Genomic DNA, 24,294 nt, shown 5'->3' with positions numbered 1-24,294 from the left:
GTATTATCATCACCTAGTTTGACAGAAAGCCCTGAAGTAAAGGAGGGGTACTTTGCTGAGCAAGAAACTTACATGTTGCAACTGACCAATGGAGAGAGAAACCTTTCTAGGGGGCAATAACTACTGATAATTGGTAGCAGACATTTCCCAGAACATACTGGAAGAAGGCAAAACCTCCTTAATGATATAGCTGATAATATGTCTGTACTTAAAATGTGTAGTGATATTCCCTAACACTCATTGATTGCTTACCATGTCTCCATTCAAAGCTTATTTAATTTTCACAAGAGCACTATGGGGTAAATGCAGAAGCCAATACCCATGGAGGTAACGTGCCAGGAGTCACACAGTTGCTACGTGATCCATAGGCTGGTTCTTAGTCACCAAGCAATAGCTTGGCCTTGATTGACCCAGAGAAATTGATAAACAGACACCAAGACTTTTGCATATATTCACAAGAGCACTGGCTTAACTAAACCATATTCTAGCACAGATCAGCTTACTTAAAAGCAAAGGATGGTCGTTCCTGGACTACACAAGAAAACAAGTACTCAGGAGAATAAAGTTGATTATTTTAGCCACTTTTGATAAGGGTTCCTTAGGCTGAAGACTAGACATTCCCCTCTGAACTCCACTGGACAGTATCTGTAGTTTGTTGTTACATTTAAGCCAAGTATAAAAGAGAAGACATACAGTTTGCCTTCTGCCATGTGGGGTTTTTTATTAAAGTCCAATAAACCTTCCTGCTTTGTTTTATACAGGTCAGCTGTTCTCAGCACTGCTTGTGCATTTGAATTTTACCTGGGACACCTAAAGAGCATTGATACTTGGACTATATCCCCAAATTATTTTGGGATAGGACTTCGCATCTGTGTCAGCAGGGTTAAAAATCCACTCTAATCCTAAAATAAAATGGGAAATCCTTCTAAACTTCAACCTGCCTTGGCTGCCAAGAATCTCAACACTCAATCACCACCTATTTATAAGCCCAAGCGGGGTAGGTATATTTCCGTATTCTTCTCTCTTTGTGGTTTTTGAGGTATTATTTCTGTTTTAATGTCTCATTATACATTTGTTTTATCATAAAATATCCCAAATTCTTTTGGAAGCAGATGGCCTACATTTTGAAGATGATTACAGAAAAACTTAAAATAAATGTTTCTTATCATTCACTTTATCTACTTTGGGAAAACAGATGACTTGGGTGTTATTTTCTAAAAACAATAATACATTCTAGACAAAGTGACTTGTAATTAAAATCAGCCATACTTGGGGTTTTGTTCAAAAACAAGAAGACTAAGAGAGTGTTATTTATTAATTAGTGTGGGAGTGATCAACATGCCATTAAAATATAAGAAAATTCATCTTCATGAAGTTATCTAGTACTTATTATGACATGTAAGACGTATTTTTGCTCCTCAATTAGCAATTAGTCTTATGTGACTAGTGATGACTATTTTTCACCATTACCAATATGTACTGCTATTCATGACTTTATTTCCATACAATAATCTACTAGCTCTTCCTTTAAGACTAGGCAATCCCCAGTTATAACGCCATCAATGGCTGCCTTATCAAGCACTTCTGAAACCATGTCCATAGTATCATTTCCTCATTTTAACATTTTTTACGCCATATTTTTTCACTTTCTTTTTCTCCCAAATCTCTCTTGTCATTCTACTAACATAGTGCATCAACCATCCAGGACAAATGACCCTTGCTCTGTCCTGTGACCTCTGTGCACTGATTTGTGAATTCAAAAACTTTTCTTGGATCCTTACTTAGCTCACATGAGCTTTACTACTCATGAGCTCTATGATCTAAGGCAAAATACTTAATTCCTCTAAGCCTCAGTTTCCTAATCTCTAATATGGGGGAAAACTGTGATCATTTACAACAGAGTATAACTAAGAGCTGTAAGTTAACACAACCCGGTGAGTCCTAATCTCCAGGGTGCATGGCAATTACTAGAGAAATTGTTTAGTACTCAAAGCTCTGTAGCCCCACATTCAGAAAGTCTGTTCATTTAGGGGAAAAAAAACAAAAACAAAAACATGATCGTGATGCACACCAAATTTTGAGAATCTCTGGTATAAACCATGTAAAATCCTGAGCACATTATTTGTTGTATTAGTATTACAATTGTTATCAGCCCATCATTATTATGGCTAACACTGAGATGCTCCTTATAACAGGCAATAAAGCGGCAGTCAGGCCCACCCATTATCAGGAAATTTAGCTATGGTAAGAACCAATACCAAGAATCACAGTCATTCATTGCTTTTCACACCCTTACACACAAACAAATGTATGTAGTCCAGAACTGTTGAAAGGTGGCAGGCTAGTAGAATCATAGTCAAGTGGGTTCTATTCTAGAAAGATTTCAGGGAAAGTTACAGACACATTTTGAAAGATGGAGGCAACAGAAGAGGCAAATCCAAAAAAGGACATCTTGGAAATTATCAGATGACAGCCTTGTCCTGGAAGACATGCTACTGCTTGCCGTTGATTGAAAGGCCTGAGAGCAGCAGCAAACGAGAGAAATCCCACCTCACATGGGCAGCTCAGATGGGATCAGCCGTATGGAGGGACCTGTGTCTCCTAAGATAGCTTTAAGGGACTGGAGATAAGAAAGGCATGGAAAATTAGGCAAGTGGTAATTATTTAAACAGAGATAGCAAAAATTGACATATACAAAAAACGTTACAAAAGTCAAAGTAAGGGCAATCTTTACCCTTTAAAATCTGAAATACTGCAATATTCCAAGTGCCTCTCTTTAATAAAGTGATTTTATCTACATTCAAAGTGGATCTAAAATGGTACTGATGAACTCAGTGACAAGAACAAGGACGCAGATGCAGAGAATGGACTGGAGAACTCAAGGTTTGGGGGGGCGGGGGGTGAAGGGGAAGCTGAGACGAAGCGAGAGGGTAGCACAGACATATATATACTACCAACTGTAAAACAGATAGCCAGTGGGAAGTTGTTGTATAACAAAGGGAGTTCAACTCGAGGATGGAAGATGCTTTAGAGGACTGGGACGGGGAGGGTGGGGGGGACTCAAGGGAGGCTGGGGGGGGAGTCAAGGGAGGGAGGGAATACGGGGATATGTGTATAAAAACAGATGATTGAACTTGGTGTACCCCCAAAAAATAATAAATAAATAAATAAAACTAAAAAAAAAAAGAAAAAAAAAGTGGATGGGACAGGAATATCTTAGAACTTGCATTGTTCTAGACAGTCATTCTCCAAATCTATAGTGTAAGATATTCTCCAGGTAGTGGCCTTCGAAGTTGTTTGTTTTTAATCACTAGCAATAGGAAGAAATACATTTTGCATTCCTATCCTGTATGTACAGGTACACACACACACACAAAGGGAAGCGCGATAAAACAGTATTTTTCTTCACTGCATGCAGTGTACTTTGATATATATTATATATATTTATATATGCTTTAATATTCCATCTCATTCCATTCTCTTCTTTAATTTAAAAATGCTTGTTAAGATCCACTAAATTGATTTTATGACCCATTACTGGGTCTTAATTACACTGTGAGAAATAATGGCATTTGTTAAAAATGGAGATTTCAGCTCCACCTTCACCCCCAAGATATGTATTTAATAGTTCTGAGAGTGTGTGTCAGGAATGTGCATTTTGTAAGTGTCTTCGGTGATTCTGGTCTCTCGAAGTACTATGACCTATAGAGTCAAAAACTGCCTTCAGGTATAGTTGATCTCACCCTCCCCGATGTCTCCTACTTTCCTGCTCCTGTCTGCTTCTCCTCCACCAAAAGCCAGAACTGAAGCTGACGTCAGACCTGACTCAATTCCATGCCTGGCACCATATTTAACAGATGAATAAACTGAGGCCCTAGAAGGTGAGTGCCAGATATAAATTCAGAGCCCCCTTCAGATTTCCCTAGATTTTAAATTCCTACATGTTTTGTATAGTTCTCAGAGTTCAACTCAACAAGAATCAAAAAACAAAAACAAAAACAAAAAAACTTCTCAAATGCAATTTATGGTTTATGTCATACAGAGTTTGTACCCCCGGAGGCTATTTTCACCGTTAGAAAATAGGAACATATTAAAGCAATTTGACTCGACTCTATATTTTTAATGTGTATTTATCTTACTGAAAATTGGAAAACTTAGTTTCTCAATTTTCTTATTAGGGTTAAACTACAGATGTACCTTTGGGGGAAAGAAAGAAGATTTCTAATGTACTCTGGAGTTACATGAGTAAAGAAGACCATTACAGGGCTAAGAGCTGATTATACCAAGTTGTAAAGACATTTCCTATTATTGCCTAAGAAGCTTATATATTGTACTAATTGGCTAAAATTTGAAATGATTTCTTAATAAAGCCAGAAGCAATTTTGCTACCATTCGCATGGTATCACTACAGAAAAGTAAATGCAACCCATTTTATTTGTGTACAGTATGGACATATATGACTTGTTTCAGAAGGATAAACCACTATGTGTTTTAATTAGCTTAGTCTGCCTGGTTCTGTTTACTCTCTACCATCAAGAATGAAATGATTAAGTCACATACCTTCTGTCACGGAATTTAGGAACCACGGAAGTCTATAAACTTTTAAAAGTTTGTAATCAATAGAAATATATCCAACTAATATCTACATCAAATACCTTTGTATGCTCTTACTAAAACATTTACAGTAATCAGTTATTTTATAGCAGTAATTAAAGGAGATAACTATGTAGCTTAAGAAATATTTTAAAATAACCTTAAAAAACTTTCACAGATACTTTGGCATGGATATAGAAAGTATTTCAAGTTATTGAACCACTGTTACGATTTGGTGAACTGTAACACTTACGAAATATCATTGAATGAATGGAGGGAATTATTTTAAAATTTCGTATCCTCAAGCCCTTGAGATATTTGCACCATCTCTTAAAAAGGAGTTCCTAAGGCAATTTAGTGGTTAAAAACAAAAGGACCGGCAGGGGGCAGAAGAAAAGGGGGAAGTACTTGGATAAAGTTTCAAAGGCATGCTGATCTTCATGCGTGTGCAAAGATAAGGATAAACTACAAATAAATTATAGGTTTTTGCTTTAAAAAGTAGTATAGGAAGTCAGTATAATGACACAATTAGTTATTAGGACACAATATAGCAAATATTTTCAAGAAATAAAACTTTATTTAAAACTTCATCAAATTTTTCATTTCTTCATTAAAATTTTCCACACAATTAGTCTGAATTAATGTGGTTTTACTGTACCTCATTCATTCAGTTACTGTCTAAATCACTCATCATCTGTAAGATTAAAAAGGAAAAAAAAAAATAATTCCTTGCTCCAGTGATGAGGTTTGTACTATATATTCAAAATACAAGACAGTTCATAACATTTATAACAATAGACTTTTGTTATCTTTATCATCATGGTGGGTTAGAGTCCAAGGGGCGGGGGGGCATTTGTAGAAACAAACCACTGAGAACCAGTTCAGAATTGGAACAGCTGTTCAAATCAACAAAAGCAACTAAGCTGCATAGGAATAAATAAAAATTTCAACAGATAGCATTTTATATTTTGTTGAGTTGCCAATTTCACAGCAAGAATTTAGTGCCTGTTGAAATCCATATAACTAAATTGTAAATTAAATGCTCTCTAGATATACCAAATTTACAGTCCAAAATGCAAACATAACTGGATTTAGCCAGAAGTTGTTTATGATGTAGTGAAAGGTAGAAGAAAAATGTCATTGGAATATTTAGTTATGTCACAAAGTTCAGAAAGAAACAATAACCTCTGAAACATATCATCGCTTATGTAGTGAAAATCATTCTTGTCTGTAAGACTGCATGGAATCCTTTGAATACCCTTGATGTTGACTCTGTAGGGTACATCAGATGAAATGGAAAAAATCAAGCATTGACAGTTTTGAATTATTGATATGTTCATTGCACAAAGCAGATATCTCCATTGCTCACATCCCTCCATGTGTTCAGTTTCACTTTGAATGGGTTTACTGTCATTTAGATTCATTTGTCATATAAATTCAGGCTGAGTAAGGTGACATCAAATGAGAAGTCTGTCAGGCACTGTACCAGGACAAAGCCAGTCCTCAGGGCAACTGGCATCAGTGTCCTTACATCTGTTTTTGAAGGCGAGGTGTATTTTCCATAACCTTGAATGGTCTACAAGTAGCAAAGTAGGAAATGACTTTCTCAAACTTTTACCACTGGTTATCTGAAAAGAGAAGTGTTGTTCTGCCTTCTCTTGGGAGCAAAATAAATGGGGGAAAACAACTTTCATAGTGGGAGAGCAGGTGGGAGAAGGGTGAGATAGACATTATCATGAGATACAGCTATGTGCTACTCCACATTAGAAAGACATCACATTGAACCCAGTGGCAGGGCAAGAATAAAGATGCAGATGTAGAGAACAGACTTCAGGACACAGGGGTGGGGTGGGGGGATAATGAAGGGGAAGCTGGGACGAAGTGAGAGAGTAGCAATGACATATATACACTACCAAATGTAAAATAGATAACTAGTGGGAAGCTGCTGCATTACACAGGGAGATCAACTCGATGGCTGGTGATAACTTAGGGGGGTGGGATAGGGAGTGTGTGAAGGAGTCGTGGGAGGGAGGGGATATGGGGATATATGTATAAATACAGCCGATTCACTTTGTTGTACAGCAGAAACTGGCACAACAGTGTAAAGCAATTATACCCCAATAAAGTGCTTAAAAAAAAAAAAAGAAATACACCACATGTTGCTATACCCAAACTGTTTGGAAGGTGTTTATTTTTTAAACATCACTTGCATTTTCTGATTATTTTATATAAGATACAGAAGTTTCTATTGCTCTACATATCTGAGATCATAAGTCATGAGCAGTCTAGATGAATACTGTAGAATACTACATGCACAAGACAGTATGGTAATATACTCTAACATATACAGATTATGCACTGCATGTCTTCCCAAATAGACTGGAAGATTCTCCAGGACACTAGGCTTTATCTTCCTTTGCATCCTCCACAGCTATTGGCACAAAGTGGGTACTCATTATTTTTGCTGAAGCTGTCATGTTCATGTTGAAAATGTAACTGTTTAAATGTAAATATATATATTGATTTAACATTCTGTAAAGAGGAAGGCTATATATATCCTCTTGGTATAAAAAGATGAAACTGATGCATGACATAATACTAAAATAAAAATAAAATAACAATATAATAAAAATAAGTATCATTTATTTAACACCTACCAAACTTGCTAAGCATAATGCTAGAGGTTTTACATATGTCGCTTCATTTATTTCTCACACGAACCATATGGCATATGAATTATTACCTCCATTTTACAGAGAATGAATCTGAGTTTCAGAGAGGTTGAATAAACTTCCAACACTCAAATGCAAAGAGGTAGAGTCAAAATGTAATGCCAGGGTCTAGATCATTCTACCCTTAAAGTTGTTTTTTAGTAGTTGTGTGGGGTCCATATTAAAACATCTGTATTTTTTCATTAAATATTTCTTGTGACCAGTGCTTACATTAGCAGGATCATATACCTGGATAAAATGATGAAGTTATGACCTCAAAACAGAATCTTCACACCATATACAAAAATGAACTCAAAATGGATCAAAGACCTAAATATAAGATGGGAAACCCCACAACTCGTAGAAGAAAACAGTGGCAGAACACACTTTGACATAAATCAAAGCAATACTTTTGGGGTCTTCTTCCTAAGAGAAAGGAAACAAAAGCAAAAATAAACAAATGGGACCTAATTAAACTTAAAAGCTTTTGCACAGCAGAGGAAACTATCAACAAAATGAGAAGACAACCTACAGAATGAGAGAAAATATTTGTAAATTCTATTAACCGATAAGGGATTAATATCCAAAATATATTAACAGCTCATACAACTCAATATCAAAAAAAAAAAACCATACAACCCAATTAAAAAAATGAGCAGAAGACCTGAATAGACATTTTTCCAAAAAAGATATAGAGATGGCCAACAGGCACAAGAAAAGGTGCTCAACGTAGCTAATCATCAAATCAATGCAAATCAAAACCACAGTGAGATATCACCTCACACCTGTCAGAATGGCTGTAATCAAATATCTACAAATAGCAAATGTTGGCGAGGATGTGGAGAAAAGGGAATGCTAGTATACTGTTGGTGCGAATGTAAATTGGTGCAGCCACCATGGAAAACAGTATGGAAGTTCCTCAAAATACTAAAATAGAACTACCATATGATCCAGCAATTCCACACCTGTATGTATCTGAAGAAAACCAAAACACTAATTTGAAAATATACATGCACCCAATGTTCACGGCAGCATTATTTACAATAGACAAGATATGGACACAACATAAGTGTCCATCAACAGGCAAATGGATAAACAAGATGTGGTGTACGTACACAATGGAATGTTACTCAGTTATAAAAAGAACGAAATTTTGCCATCTGCAACAACATGAACGGACCTGGAGGGTATTATGCTTAGTGAAATAAGTCAGAGAAAGACAGATACTGTATGTTATCATTATATGTAGAATCTAAAAAAAATAAAACAAATAAAGAAATATAACTAAACAGAAGTAGGGTCACAGATATAGAGAACAACTAGTGGTTATCACTGTGGAGGGGGAAGGGGCAGGGAGAGGTGCAAAATGCTATGTGTAAAATAAATAAGCTACAAGGATGCGCAGTATTGCAAATCAACTATCCTCCAATAGTGTGTGTGTGTGTGTGTGTGTGTGTATGCCACAGAATCTTCTTTTCCCAAAGGTAACTGGTCTCCAGAACGTGGCCTCCTTAATACCACCCTCTAATCAATTGGGCTTCTTTGGGAAGCTAAATTTCCAATGAGGCTGACAAGTATCATTCACCAGTGCATGCTTTGACACAAACACTGAAAATATTTTCTCCCAACAACTCTTCACCTGATAGGACATTAATGTAGCAGAGTTGCTCTTTGGGATAAGTGTTTATACTCCAGGGTGCTGTTTGGTTTGATAGCAGTGAAAGCCTGGGTGCAAAGCCAACCTTAAGCATCTGAGATCCCGTACTTTTCACTGGAGATGATTCTTCAGAATGTGAGGCTCGTTTTCCTACAGGAATAATTTCTTAAAAACAAAATAGAGTAGCCCAGGCAGTTAATAAGTCATTATCAAGATTGAAAAATTCTATATCCAACCCTCCCAGGAAGCACATAGGTGTCTGTCTGGTACCCTGCACTGTCACCTAGAGGAGTATGACTGGCTTTTACCTGTAGTGGTCTCCTTCTACCATATATATTAGTCATATTCTTAGTGGTGATGACCTAAAATTTACCACTCCCTAGAAACTTATTCTAGCATATTCAGCCACGTATCACCGTGGCTGAATATAGGCACGTATAAGCAGCAGAGTCCATTTTGCGTATGAAAGGCCTTCAGTCCTCCAATGAGAAGTAATATATTAAGGAACAAGCAGTAGAATAAACAGTACATTTTGTTGCAAATAATATTGACCTCTGGTTTAATTCACAAATGGGATGGTAGTTTCTGGAAACATGGTAACAAGTTTTTGGCCAGATACTCATATTCAACTAAATGAGCCTTATCACAAGGAGATGAACCTTGCAGATCACATATAGCACAGTCACATTTCTGCATGGCTATTCGCTCACAAATCTGCAAACCTGAAGATGTGGTAAATTGTAGTACTTTCTGAAGTAATTTATATACCACAAATTCTGGAAAGTGCAATTTAACTCGATAGAATAAAATAGCCAACTGAAAACTGGGAAAAAACAAACAAAAAACCCCCCAAAATACACACACACACACAATAAACTAGTTGGTTGCAACATGTAATTAATTAAGAATTTTATATTAGTCAATAAGTGACTTTTGGTCATCTTTCCTCCATTCCTAATGGAATTTGTTGCTGCTGCTATTGTATTTAGTTAAAGTTTAAAAACAGTGGATTTGGATCAGACACAATAGCAAGTTCACTCTCAGCGAGTAAATCATTTCCTCAGCAACGGGAAGAGGAATTCTTTAGGAATACCAAGATCCTAACCAGTCAGTTAATCCACATCTAACTTGGTGTCTTAATTATATAAATTATTCCACATATTTATATGCAGTAAATGGCTCTCTGGGTTAGGTCAAAATCAAGCTTAATATTTCCATACCGCAATTCATGTTAAAAGCAAAAAACAAATTACAGCCGCAGAGTCCAGATAACTTCCAGAGAAAAGCAATATTTCAGTCCATTTAGTAAAGAGCCTACCTCCATTTCCTGAGTGGCTCAAAATGGTTAATGTACCTCCAAAATGTAATCAATGCATTCTCCTATCTCTGGTAAGATAGATATAATTGCTCACTGTATCATGAGATTAAACTAACTTGGAAACCCAATTAACTATTTTAATGACTGGAGAGGGGTTAATAGATGATTTAAAATGACAGTTGGTAATTATAGGCCTCTTCCCTCATTTAAACAGAGTTAGAGAAGGTGATTTTTTAAAAATGCAGGCAGAGGATGTACAATCCTGCATAATCTTGTATGACCACAACAAGAGCTTTGATTTTTCATCAAGCATTTATGGAGCACCTACTGTGAGCCTGTGCCTAACTTTGGGGAACTTTCTGTCCTTGTTCCTTCCCCATGACTAATAACAAAGAAAGGCCACTTAACTGGGTTGCTGCAATACTTGTAAAGAAAACATGGCCTGTTTAAGTGATGTTAGTTACTTCACTTGGATATTATTACAACATCCCTGGTATCATTTATTACACTAGGTAAATACAAGGTTTTAATTATACCCTTAGAAAAAACATGATTTCTTTTCAAAAGAAGATTGGTACAATGCACCTCTACATAGGTATCTCAAGCATGCCATTTTCCCAAGAAATCTATCAGATTATTGATCCTTTTTTCTCTCTGACCTTGAAAACTATTAAGATAAACTAATGACTTGAACTCCATTAATGTGCATCAAAATAGATTAACTCTTCGAAAAGATTCTCAAACTGTATAAAAACGAAGTTGAGCATATATTTAGGTGTAAGTTTTTAAAGCATTTGATTCTTGGTGATTGATATTGACTACACTGTGATCAAAAAATAACAAATGATGAAATTAATGCAGTTCCACCTTTTAGCAGACACATAAAACAAAGTGCACTATAAATCATGCACCAGTCTAAGGTATTTATGTTAAGCATCCAATTAAAATGAAAGTATACTAAGTGTGTAGGACATTTTTTCTATCGCCTCAGCTTCAGAATCCTTCAAATTAAATGAGTATGAATTGCATTAAATGAAAATCAGACACACTTGGCATACAAATTATAACTCTCTGACAGTGATTTTTGTTTTCTCTATTTTAAGAGATGCCTAGAAATACTGGTCAAAGGCAAATTTTACTCTAAAGTTTTTTATTTCTGAAAGTCTGCTAACAATATCTCCTTAGTTTATGACTTAAATTACCACAAGGCAACACTGTGCATATCACATAGCAGAAACATATAACAACATTTTCTTTGATGTCTGTACTGATGCCCAAGCTGAACCTATCACTATCTTTCTGCGTTCAATACACACCTCTAGTAATGTTGTCCTATTGTTTTGCAATTCTTTATTTACGTATTTATCTTCTTACTAAGAATTTTCATTTAGTAAGAGTTGATTTTTGTCTCTGCTGCTGAGCACGAAGCATTTCTTTTGTACTGTAACATTGTGAAATTTATTATAATATTATCTTCAAGTCTCCTGCTACGGAAATCAGTATAAAATCTCAGAATTTTGGACTCTAAAAATTATGTTATACAGTCTAAGGTCAATTTGCTATAGCTTATAATCATTATTTTTCCTTTTTAAAGAAACCAATAGTAAAATATATTGCCTTTATACATGGCAAACCGTTTTTAATTTTATCAAAAACTTGGTTACTTTTAAATTACCCTATAAATGTTTGATTAAGTGCATCCTCTTTTAAATATACTAATTCAATCCAATTTAATGGATAGAACTATGGTAAGTCTATAGTATTCTCAAACTTGTTTTACTATGGATACTCCCAAACTTATACAAAATTCAACAAAGTAATATAAGAAGTTCCCATGCACACATCAGCCAGTCCTTATACAACTGTCATCCCAACTGCCCAAACCACTCCTCTGTCTACTTTCCTCCCTCTCCAAACACTAGGAAGCAAATCCCCAACACAACTGCATTTCATCAATATTTTAATACTTATATCCATAAAATATGGACTATCTTAAGCAAGCTATCACACCATTATCACTCAAATAATTAATATTAACTCCTTAATACCATCAAACACCCAGCGAGTGTTCACATGTCCAGTTGTTTCATACATGTAATGATTTGTTCTGTTTTCAAAGTAGAATCTAAATGGTAACTAAAATTGCTATGTCTCTTAATCTATATAGGTATTCTGTCTCACTGTTTTTGTCTTGCCACTTATTTGTTGAAGAGGAAAATATTTATGTATTTACTTACCTATTTATTTATTTATTTATTGGCTACTACATTATCTCAGTTTGAATTTTGCTGATCGCATTCTTATGGTCAAGTTCAACATGTCCCTTCTACCTGCAGCTATATACAGGCTTATTAGATCCTGTTTGTTTTATAAGACTACTTCACAGAAAGTGTCTACAGTATTTTCAAAGTTTGCATTTGAAAATTATGGTGGATCCACTATATAAATCAATTTCGAAAAGAAAAGACTCACTGTTGCTTCTATTATGGAAATCAGATAAATGCCCCTTGGATACAAACATAAATTTCATTGAATGCAAGTTCACTTGCCTACACGTTCTGGCGTACAATCCTTCACATGTAAGAATGAATTTCATATTCAGTTTGAACCACACCTAAACTATTGAATATAAAATTAACATCATTATCTTAGACAAAATTGTAATAACATTTGTTTAAGGTCTTACAAAAAAAAAGTTCTAGAAAAAGAAGAGAATGGCTCTTCTATGTGTTTCATGAAGTACTATGACAAAACTTTACGTACTTTAGATGATGAATGTGTTTATTTTTTAATTAATTTTTATTGGAGTATAGTTGATTTACAATATTGTGTTAGTTTCTGCTGTACAGCAAAGTGAATCAGTTATTCACATACATATATCCACTCCTTTTTAGATTCTTTTTCCATACATGTCATTACAGAGGACTGGGTAGAGTCCGCTGTGCTATACAAGAGGTTCTTATCCGTTATCTATTTTATATATAGCAGTGTGTATTTAGATAGTGAATGTGTGTCTACCTTTTGCTGTAGCCCTAAAATGCATATGGTAATTGATAATATGGTTCACTGTATTAGAAACAGCACAATCATTTATTGAGTGCTTACTATATTCTAGTGTTCTGGACTCCTGGGATAGAAAAGTGACCTGAGAAGTATTCAGTATAATTCAGTATAATACGGAAGACAGACATACATATATTCAGATGATTTCTGCTATAATCTTATTATGGTATAAGTATGTTCATAACAACCTCAGCTTTAAAACTTCAAGTTGAAAAAAACCAATGACTATTCCAAGATCTGATATCTTTACTATCAATGGGGAATTATTATTTAGACACAGCTGCCTTAGCATACCACTGCTTTATTTGCCAAGATTAAGATTTTGACCCTCTCCACAGCTCTTAAATCACACATACACACACACACACAGAGCTACCTCAAAGGAGGACAGGAATTCTTTCAAAAGGGACCGAGGAAATAATGATCCTCGCACACTGCTTCTCACATGGCATTTGCTGTTTGCACCTACTAACACATTTAATTCACTCGACACCATACATATGATAATACAAATTACTATATATGAGAAAACTCAGTTTCAGCAACTTGTCTGATGTCTCACACTAATAGGTGGCAGAGCCGGGAGACACGCTTAGGCAATGTGACTGCAGGGTGTGTGTTTTAACCGCTACAGTCAACGGCCGCTTAATCAAAACATGTAGATGAGAAACAAAGGGGAAACAGCTAAGTGTGTCATCTGGACTTGAGTCAGAGTGCCTGGGCTTGGGTTCTGGCTCGTAACCATGTACAATGTACTTCATGCCTCCTTCTGTCTGTAAAATGTGAATGTCGATGGTACCTACCTCACACAAATTCTGCGAGGACTCACAATAATGGTCATGTGTAGTGTTTGGCAAGTGGTAAGGTGTTCAAAGAATGTTCCCTATTACTTTTATCATTATGTGCCCAAAACCCAGGCAATGATATTTCGATTTTGTTCTGAAAAAGGGGAGCCACCATATCTAATGTATAATATTCAAATTAACAGAATATGAAGTAGTCAGGGGAAGCTATTTCTCCTCGTGCCTCCCACAGAAATGAAAAGGTATAAAAGGAGAGAGAAAATGGTAAAGGGAACTCATTTGTCAAGAAAGATTAAAGAGTATCTACTACTTCCACAGTTACCTCATTTAATATATACTTCAACCCCACAAGAAAAGTGTTCTTATTCCCTTATTACAGTCAGGAAAGCTGAATCTTGTTGATGATTCAAAATCACACAGTATATGGCGAATTCAGGAGGATTCGAAACCATAATTCTCTGACTCTTATTCTTCCACTCCACCTGTGCTTTTCATGCTACAGGTCAGGAAATAGTTTGAGTTATAAAATCATTTTAGTAGATTGTGACTGGGAAATATTAGTGTACATGGCATGAAGTGAAAGCAAATACTATTTGGTCAAAGTATTGCAGTTATATGTGCATGTGTAAACCCGTGGGTCTACTAAGTTGCCATGGAAATTGTATTTCTTAATGTCGAGAACAGTCAAAAAAATTTAGAGACACGCAGAACCACGACACATTCCTCATGTTGGTGTAACTGCCAAACAAATAGTTATTGACACCCAAACTACTAAAGTCATAATACAATAAACGCTTAGACCTACACATATTCTTAGACAACCTCAAGGAAAAGAGAAAAAAAAATCAAAATATGTACAGACATACACACAATACATGTACACATATAGAGTAGTGTACAGCTTTCTGTTCTGTCTCATATTTCTAGAAAGTACTAGGAGAATTTGGCTTGATGGTTGTACCATCACTAACAAGCTGAGTGGGTTGATACCTGAATTAAATTTTATGTTCCTTGGGTTTTTGTGCTATAAAAAAGAAGATAACAATTCCGTCTCTCTAATTACCTCTGTGGGACTCTGGTGCTATTTAGGCAAAGTCAATGCAGTGATTTAGAGAACTATTTAAGGGAAAGGTGTGTCTGTGAGTGAGAGAGAGAGTGTGTGTGTGTGTGTGTGTGCACGTGTGTGCTTGCTTAATAAGAAGAAACCAATGCTAACACAAAGAATAGCAAAGTGTGAGATAAGGCAAAATGTGTGTCACAATGAAGGAGAAATTACAGCTTCTTGAGACTACAGGCTTTCGCTATCACCTGGCTGGGTTTGTGGACAATAAAATGGGTGATAAAACGGCAATATGAAGTGCTTGAGAAATGAGGTAGTCTCCACAGATACAGAAAGCTATCTGGTGTGCCAGCTAAGAAGCACTGCCTACTAACCTCTGGCACGGGTTCAATCCCCAGTAATTGCAGCTATTGCTAAGGCAGTGACTTCCATAAGCAAAAGTTTTACTTTGTTTTTATCGTCTTTCAGCTCTTCAAAGAGCAAGGCATGCAATGCAAGATGTATTTCCCCACATGACCAAAGCTCAGAGATGGTAGATTCACCGACTGTATATTTTATTTATTTTACCAACTGTTACAAAGAAAAAAAAGGGTTTCTAGCTCACATCCCCTGAAGCAGTAGTTAATAAGCATTCTCAGAGTTGCCGGCCTCAAATCGTGGCATCCAGAATAAGACTTGTGTCCTCATTCGGTGGCCTGTAAGGCCTGGCCCCTCTGCTTTTTGGCCAGTTATGTGTTTTAAAAGTTTTGCATCTGTTACCTTATATATGACCCACATTTGTATTTCAGCCTGGTTAAAATATAAATAAATAAATAGGCAAAATAACACACAAAAACCCAATCCCATCAATGCAAGGACTAGTTCGAAGAGTTACTTTCAAACAACACTGCTAAGAACAAGTGAAGGTGAAACCTACAAGTCACATTAATGAATATTCAATTTTGGCCAGTTTTAAGTTAATATGAGAGCAGCAGCTGGTGTGACTTATTGAAAACACTTTTTAATTTTCTGGGCAAAGTAATTTCTTAAGTGAAAGGGCTCCTTTAGGCACACAAAAATCTCCTTCCAAAGCTGTTCAGAGACCTAACCGCAGTCACCAAACTAGAAATGGTGGGAGGAGACCACTAGAATTCACTAAAATCACCTCCTAAATTGTGTGAGAGCTAACAAGTTCTTCAATGATCTCTGGATGTTGTAAACACATGTGCTTGACTTTGTCCACGTGTGGATTATTGGATAGTTGTTCTTTTGACTTGCCACTCACCCATCTTTCTCCTTCTAGGATGAGAACTATCATTTCCTACGGAATTCACTCCTTTCCTATTCCCTGGACCCATGGTGATGTTTTGCTGGTCCCACCAACCACTCCAGGATGGGTAACAGGACCTGGTCAATCTTTTTTTCCATCCATCTTGGCACAGTGATTAGTCTAGTTTGAGAAAATGTCCTGTTCATTCATACTGACCCTGCTCAAAGAAACTGATTCAGAAGTTATGTGATCTGAGTTGGTTCAAAGAGAGCTAATCTGATGGCCTTGGGGTTGAGAAGGTGTAAATCTGAGTTTATGGAGACCGCAATGGAAGAGGGACAGTGAGGCCAGCACAGAGGACAGCAAGGAGAACAAAGAAACAACAAAATCTTGATGTCATTGTTTGAGTCCCCAGGTCCAGCCATACCTGTGGCAAGACAATGTCTCTGGACTTTCAGTTGAGCTCAGCAATCAGTTCAATTTTGCACCCACTGTGTTTGTTTTCCAAGAATTCACTTCTCCCTCTTCTGATCATTGTTACTCCATACTACTTTTTGTCAGTCAAAGAGGAAACCATTTGTTTGCATCTTTGCTAAAAAAAAAAGAGTGGATGGCCTATAAGGCTTCAAGTAATTTAAATAAGTAGGACAGGAAGAAAAAAATAGAAATAAACTTTTAAGGAGATAGAACTCCCGTTCCTGTGTTTGTTTTGTTTTGTTTGCTTCAAGTTGTATGACACAAAGCAGATGTTGCCTCAGTGGATAAAGAATTTTATTAGAAATTCAATGCAGCAGTGTTTCTATTGAGCTATTCTAACAGTGATTTCACTGTTTTTCAGTGAATCACAACGACGATACCTCTGTGTCCTATAACAGTTACACATACTCTACATATTGCTTTAAAACTGTACAGGAAGATTTGGTTATTGAGACTATTTTAATTAAGATCTTTATATTAAAAGTTCTTTGCAATATAAACTTTTTATAGAAAACGTAAAAGCTGATTTTTTTCTTTTTCTTGTGTAGTTATGTTTTTCTGTGTGACCACAGATGATAACTTGCACGTGAGAGATCCTCCCAGGAAGCAATATAAACCATCTTTTTTCACTGGCTATTTTCCTCAGTTAGTGAACACTTTTAGCTTTCTTCAACTATTCCTAGGTATTACATCTTGCCAAAGAGTTAAAATTTATCCTAAGGTGTAATATGCTTCAGGACATTCCATTAAATATTCCATAAGTCAATCTTATATACTAAGAGTGGGGGTTCCAGACATTAGGTTCTAAAATAGAAACTATGAAAGAGCTTTAGGGAATCTGTTGACCAGTGAAGTTGTATGAAAAATATTTCAGAAACATATGTCTGAGTATATTTTTCCCCCAAGGAAAGTATCCTAGCTTTTTTCAAATTCTCAAAAAGGTCTATAATGCAAAAAAATGTTTTTAAATAAGAGTAAGTGGAGAAATTTTGATCTTTAAAGGGAAACTCAAGGGAAAAAGGGATGCTACTGTGTTCGCAGAATTTCCATTTTCCATTTATCTTGTTGAAAAACGGCTTTAATACAGTGTCAGCATCTGCAGGTGGTAGGGTTATGAATATATAAAGTTGACCATGACATAATCTGCTCAATATTGCATATCATCATAGGAATAATTGCTTTATTGTTTAGTGGTCAGTGCTCCTGCCGGGAAGTATAATCCAAATATGAATTAAATGCAAGAAGCATATCTCCATGATATCACAATTAAGCTCAGAGCAGATAGACTTGAACCTTAAAGGCAAATTTATAAACTTTCAAGGATATTGTCACATAAATGGAAAGAACTGAGGGCTCAAGGATAAAATTTTGCAAAAATACACTAAAATAACTTCTGTGATCACAGTTCTGAAGTTTAAAATTATCTTATTTAAAGATTTTCCTCTTAATGGACATTGAGTTATGTTAATCCTGGAAAATAATCACTGTTGGTGATTTTTATGTCTAGAAATTAGGGTCAGATCATTGTTTCATTTATTGAAGGAAAAAAAGGAAAGAACCAAGAGAGAAAGAGGAAGGAAAAAGATAGAAGGTGGGAATAAGAATGAAAGTATTTTTTACACTAACTGCAACTTTGCAGAGAAAGTTCCATCTCCCTCTAAGTTCAGCTGCTTTAATTTTCCTCCATTTCCTAATTATCCTATAATATTCAATATATATATTTTACTAAATACTGTTAAAGAATCTACTTTTGATATTTTCCCCACCTAACCGTATTAGGTAGGAGACTGCCAGATAGGAAGCTGAAATGAACAGACCAAAAAATAAAACAAAACAAAAGAGCAGCATAGCTTAAAATGTCAGAAATCTATTTTAAATCAAGGTCTAGAGGTGAGTGATCCAAGCTGGCAGTGTAGCTCTGCTTCAGATGGTCACTTGGATGCCCAGATTCCTTCCATCTTGTTCTACCACGATATCCAAAAGCTCAGGGCCACTAGCTGTCCCTCAATATCCACTCTAGCCTTCTCTTTCCCATCATGTGAATCCCATGGAACGTCAGAAACACCACATTTCCCAAGCTACCTTGCAGGTAGGTGAGATTATTTGATTAATTTATGGGCAACGGCATGTGCGCAAAAGTGATATACAGAAATTGGATCATGCTTTTAAAGGAGCAGAGGTGACCTCCCTTGCCTTTTACTCTCTTACAGACATCATGGAGTGCCACAGCAATGCAATGAGCGTGGTGAAGGATGAAAACACAGGAGCCTATGCCTAACACCACAGAACCAAGCCACTGTACCAGCAAAATGGGTTTTTATGTGAGAGAGAGATAACATTCTACTTTTACTTAAGTCAACGCTACATAAACCAATTTTTGTCACAGCAACTGAGCCTATATCCTAACTGTTGCATCTATACAATACTTGCTGCTCTTCCTCCCACTCTTCTTCTGATACAAGCATACTTGTAATCTCATTCCACTCATATTTTTTTCATATTGGGCTATTTGTTACAAGCAAAATAAATTAAGGCACCACAGAAATTTAGAGTTCCCATTACAAAAAAAAAAAAAAATCTCCAAAACTTTTACTTATCTAACCAACCAAATTTCCATAACCAGAAGAGAATCAGCTGCGACACCTTTCCAGCTCTACCTATTGATTCCAGTGTAAATTGTCTAAGAACAGAAATTTTTGCCTAAAGCTGTATGTACGAAAATTTCCACCGAATATCATGTAGCAAGCAGTATAAAAATAAGAATGAAATCTTAGGAAAAATAGATTATGAAAAAGATAATTGGATAGAGTTGAAAGCGATATGTCAGAGATGTAAATGATGCGTAGGAGCTAGAATGGTGAAGAGAAAGGAATCTCTGAAGAAGGCAGAGGGATAGCTGATCTGCCTTTATCATTGGCTTGCTGCCTAGTTTCTTGCAGGTCAAGCCTTACTTTATTATAGTTTACCTTATTTTATTTTATTTTTATTAAGCACAAGCATTGTTGCCCTAGGCATGTCCTTCTTTGATAGATACAACTTCCTCTTCCTACCACTCATCTCTCACTAATCAATACACAACGAGGTGCCAGAGTAATTTCCTTTTTATAAGACTCTTACCACTTCCTGACACTTTTCACATTTCTTCCCTAATTATTTTCTGATTTTGACACCAGATAGAGAGTTCTCATCCTCACTAACTGGCATTTGCTCTCCACACATTGGTCCAACTTCTTTTGCTCAGCCCTGGCCTGTCAAGCTTTTTTGAGGGCATTTATTCCTGTCACCCTCCCCCCAAAAATGGCACTTCCTAGTATGACTTTGTCCTTACATCCTAAGTAGTTGTTTTTTTTCTTCTAATATTCACTACTATTCTCACAAAACATTTCTTAAAACTTTCATAATGCCCCTCAAGTATTACTCAGGAGACTTTTCATTGAGGGAAAAAAAAGATGAAAACAAGGTGTTAATATCTGTCAGGGCAGGTGCAGAATGCATTACAACAAACATGTCATAGGTAAAAGACACCACTTCGTTCCCAAGTAAATACCTGCTCTGTGGGGTCTAAACTCAATTTTAATTTTAAACTAAAGCTCTTAACAAATGTAACACAAAATCTGATTGCAATATTGTAATACAAATATACCGTATTACAACAAAGAATCCTTCAGAATGTGTCAAGCATAATGGGTGTATCTACACTACTATCTATACAACCTTTACCTTAGAACATTTTTGGATCTTATATACAAAAAGGTAATAATAAGAACAGTTGCTTTAACTTCTCACATCCTGTGCACATTAAGCCCAAAATAAATATAAATTTAATATATCACATACTTGGCATATGCTTACTGCAACTTTGCCTATAAATAATTTCCATTCTGATGTGCTTCCTATTCCTTGGATGAACAAAAGACAAGACTATTAACACTATATGGTGATGTTAATGCATACTGCCATCTGTTACCTTCACTGGCTGATACACGTGTGAGTGGCCCAGGGTGAAGTGGAGGGAAGGTAACTGAAATTTCCTGGGACTGACACTCTTCACAGACATCATGGGGAACACCTTCAGTGCTCACGGATGTTACAGACATACTTGGTTAGAAATCACAAATGCTCTTGGGAGAACAATAGACCTCAGAAACTACGTACATAACTGTTAGACAGCATACTCCTTAAAAGCAGGGAAACTAATTTTCACCCTTCCTCACAGGACAGAAGAAAACATTCACAGGCCCTGTTGAAATTAACAGCCTCAGGACTACAAGGCTCCTTAATAAATCTTTGCTGAATGAATAAATAGTAACTATGTGTATAAGATACACAGAAAATTTAATTAACACATTCATCTTTAAGGGAAAAACCTTAAGATAAGAACCAACAAAGCGGGTATAGATTCAGATGAACCACCATCACTTCCACATAAATTCAAAGGGGACCTGAGTGAGTCCAGTGCTGAGACGCTCTTCGTCTATTTGTGTAGGATAGACTTATGCAGTAATGTAGAGAGAAGGGCAACAGAACACTCTGCAAAGTAGAAAAGAAATTAGAAACATTTTTGTGATTCTGCCACAAAGGGATGCAGAAGCTTAGACTAGGCACTTAGACGCTCCAGTCTTTCTCTAAAGAGCCTGTGTTGTGAATTGAATTGTCTCCCCAAAATCCGTATGTTGAACTCCTAAACCGCAGGACCTCAGAACGTGACCTTATTTGGAGATAGGGTCTCTATAGGGGTAATCAAGTTAAAAGGAGCACATGAGGGTGGACCCCAATTCAGTATGACTGGTGTCCTTTCAAAAAAAGCGAAATTTGGACACACAGAGATATGCATACAGGAAGACTAGCATAGGAACAGGAAGATGTCCCCACAAGCCAGGAGAGAGGCCTGGATCAGCTCCTCTCCTCACAGCCCTCAGAAGACGCCAAGCCTTGAATTTGGACTTCTGGCCCCCAGAAATTGGATAGAATATATTTCTGTGTTTAGGACATACAGCACAGTACTTTGTTACAGCTGCTCTAGCAAACTAATACAGTCTCTAACTCTAAAATACTACGATCTAGAGGAGGGTAGACGTCAACAAGCTCTGGAAAAAATCCTACTAGGTGTGGACTGGGAAAAAAAGTGTGCGTTTGGGGAATTTGTATGATATACTAAGTCTGAGAGCAAGCAGAAGCAATAATATATATTCAGGAGACAGTAAAAAATGAAAGAATAATAATATTTACTTATTTATAACAATCTCCAAAAGCTATAGCTGAAGAGCAAATGCTAAATACTTTTAATGAGGCTGAAACAGCCAAATAATGGGCTCTGCTATTGTAGGAAGACGGGAGAAGCAAGAGAATCAATATTAGAATATTGTTAAAGGTTCACAATGTTTCTACATGAAACAAACAACAGGGTATCTTTTTTCCAAGTTTTAACATAGTCTGACTGAAACAACTGGGAACTTTCTGAACCATTAAATTAAATAGCTTTCAAATACTCTTAAAGTGATTCCCACTTTTATTCTTTAAAAAATAGTCTCCAAATATAAATAACAAAAACACAAAAGTATACTTCTGTCGATTTGAATTTATCCAGACCAGTGTAAGCTGGCATTTACAGTACAAACATAAAGGCATATCACATGTCATAGTCAAATGTAGAAACAAAAATATTAATTTTTAAATGAACCTCATGACCCCATGACTATATTGTAAAACAACCAGTTGAACAATATGGCCCATATTTCCTCTTTAAGGAAAGCAAGAAACTAGCTAGATCTCATAATTGGTTCCCTGCAAGTAGTTCTCATTATTTAGAAATATGTATTTCTAAATTGAATTTACGTTTGCCACTAACAACAAAAGTTTAAGTATTTTAATTTGTAATTTTCTGTTTTATTACTCTGATTCAAATTCTATATTTCTACTCTACTTCTTCTGAAAAATCTTCATCCTTATTTGTTTCCAACAGAACAAGGCAAGTTTCTGAAAATCATTAAGTTAATATAACCAAGTAAAATATAGTAGCCTTGGGATTATTCTTTGCCACAGAACTAAGAAAACTTCTCAAGTATACGTTAGCAAAACGTTATCCAATTTTATAGATTCTTTTAATTGAAAGAATTTTAAAATGGCATTTGAATCCTCACATGTAATAGATAAATATTTTATACCAAAGACAGGTCTAAAGCAAAATTCCACTTACTGAATTTCATTTTCCTTTTAATTCTCATTGTAACGTGTGAAAATCTTCAGGCATAGTGTGACTAGAGGACAGAGTGGATGCCTGAACAGTCTGATGATTTTGTCCTCCGTCACTGAGCAGAAATAGTACAGAGAATAAAAGAGAAACCATCCTTTCATCCTAATATAACTGATAAACCCGAAAAAGAAAGTATTGGGTTGGCCAAAAGGTTCGTTCATACAATGAATGGAAAAACCTGAACGAACCTTTTGGCCAACCCAATACTTCAGCCCGAATAATCATCATGTATTCATTTAGTTCCCTTCTTGATATAAATTCAGCAAAAATTCAATAATACAGCCTATTGCTGAGTAACAAGATAAGCCAATTATATCAATGATGACCAATACAAGTAGGCAATACTTACTGAATGCTTATTAAGTGCCAGGCACTGGTCTAATTGCTTTACATGTGTTAACTCACTGAATCTTCATAAGCAAGCTAAAAGGTAGACACTATCATTACGTCTATTTTAATGATGAGAAAAAAGCCGCACGCTGATACTAAGGAAACTGTCCAAGATCAAACACTAGGAAGGGGCAGTCTAGCTTTACAGTTCTTGCTCAGACCCATTTTGCTACACTGCCTCTGCAAAGAAGGCATATATAGACAGCTCCATCTGAATGCCTCCAATGAGCTAAGCATTGTGTGGATGATTTACGTGAAATGTCTGTTGATGGGGGACTAGCACTTACCGAGGTTAAGCTCTTCAAGGTCACTGCTACTCAGTGATGGCTGGAATTTGAATTTATGTGTGTCTGAATCCACAGCCGGGGTTCATTTCGCAGTGTTCACATCCAGGTTACAATGGACCATTGTCTAGCACAGCAGTCTGAAAACTACTGCCCACAAGCAAAATCCAGCCTGCCACCAGTTTTTGTAAATAAAGTTTTATTGGAGTTTATATGAGCCTTGTTCATTCATGTACTGTTGACTGTGGCTGCTTTTCTGCTATAAGGGCAGAGTAGAGTAATTGTGACTGAGACTACATGGCCCAGAAATCAGAAATGATTCATTGTCTGGGCCTTTACAAAAAATGTTTGCCGGCCTCTGGTCTAGAATGTCCCTAGCTGAGATCCTAGCAGAATTAAAAGAACCCTCTTATAATTAAAGTTGCTATCTTTCGTA

The 24,294-nt window shown here is 36.2% G+C and overlaps 1 protein-coding gene across 9 annotated transcripts in view; it reads right to left on the bottom strand.

Moving 5' to 3' along the window:
- PCDH7 (protocadherin 7) overlaps positions 1-24,294 on the bottom strand; it is a 393,865-nt gene that overhangs the window by 228,625 nt on the left and 140,946 nt on the right. Inside the window, exon 2 of one of the 9 annotated variants that reach the window (XR_009052518.1) lies at positions 7,554-7,730. The exons of the other annotated variants lie outside the window; for them this stretch is intronic. The gene's annotated coding sequence lies outside the window, so the exon portion shown is untranslated. The remainder of the gene's footprint in view (positions 1-7,553; positions 7,731-24,294) is intronic. 9 annotated transcript variants of the gene reach the window in all.

Source organism: Hippopotamus amphibius, chromosome 3 (assembly GCF_030028045.1).
Source record: "Hippopotamus amphibius kiboko isolate mHipAmp2 chromosome 3, mHipAmp2.hap2, whole genome shotgun sequence".
In the NCBI taxonomy this organism is placed as follows: Eukaryota; Metazoa; Chordata; class Mammalia; order Artiodactyla; family Hippopotamidae; genus Hippopotamus; species Hippopotamus amphibius.
Note: the sequence above shows the minus strand (reverse complement) of the source record. Positions and strands in the feature narration are given on the sequence as shown.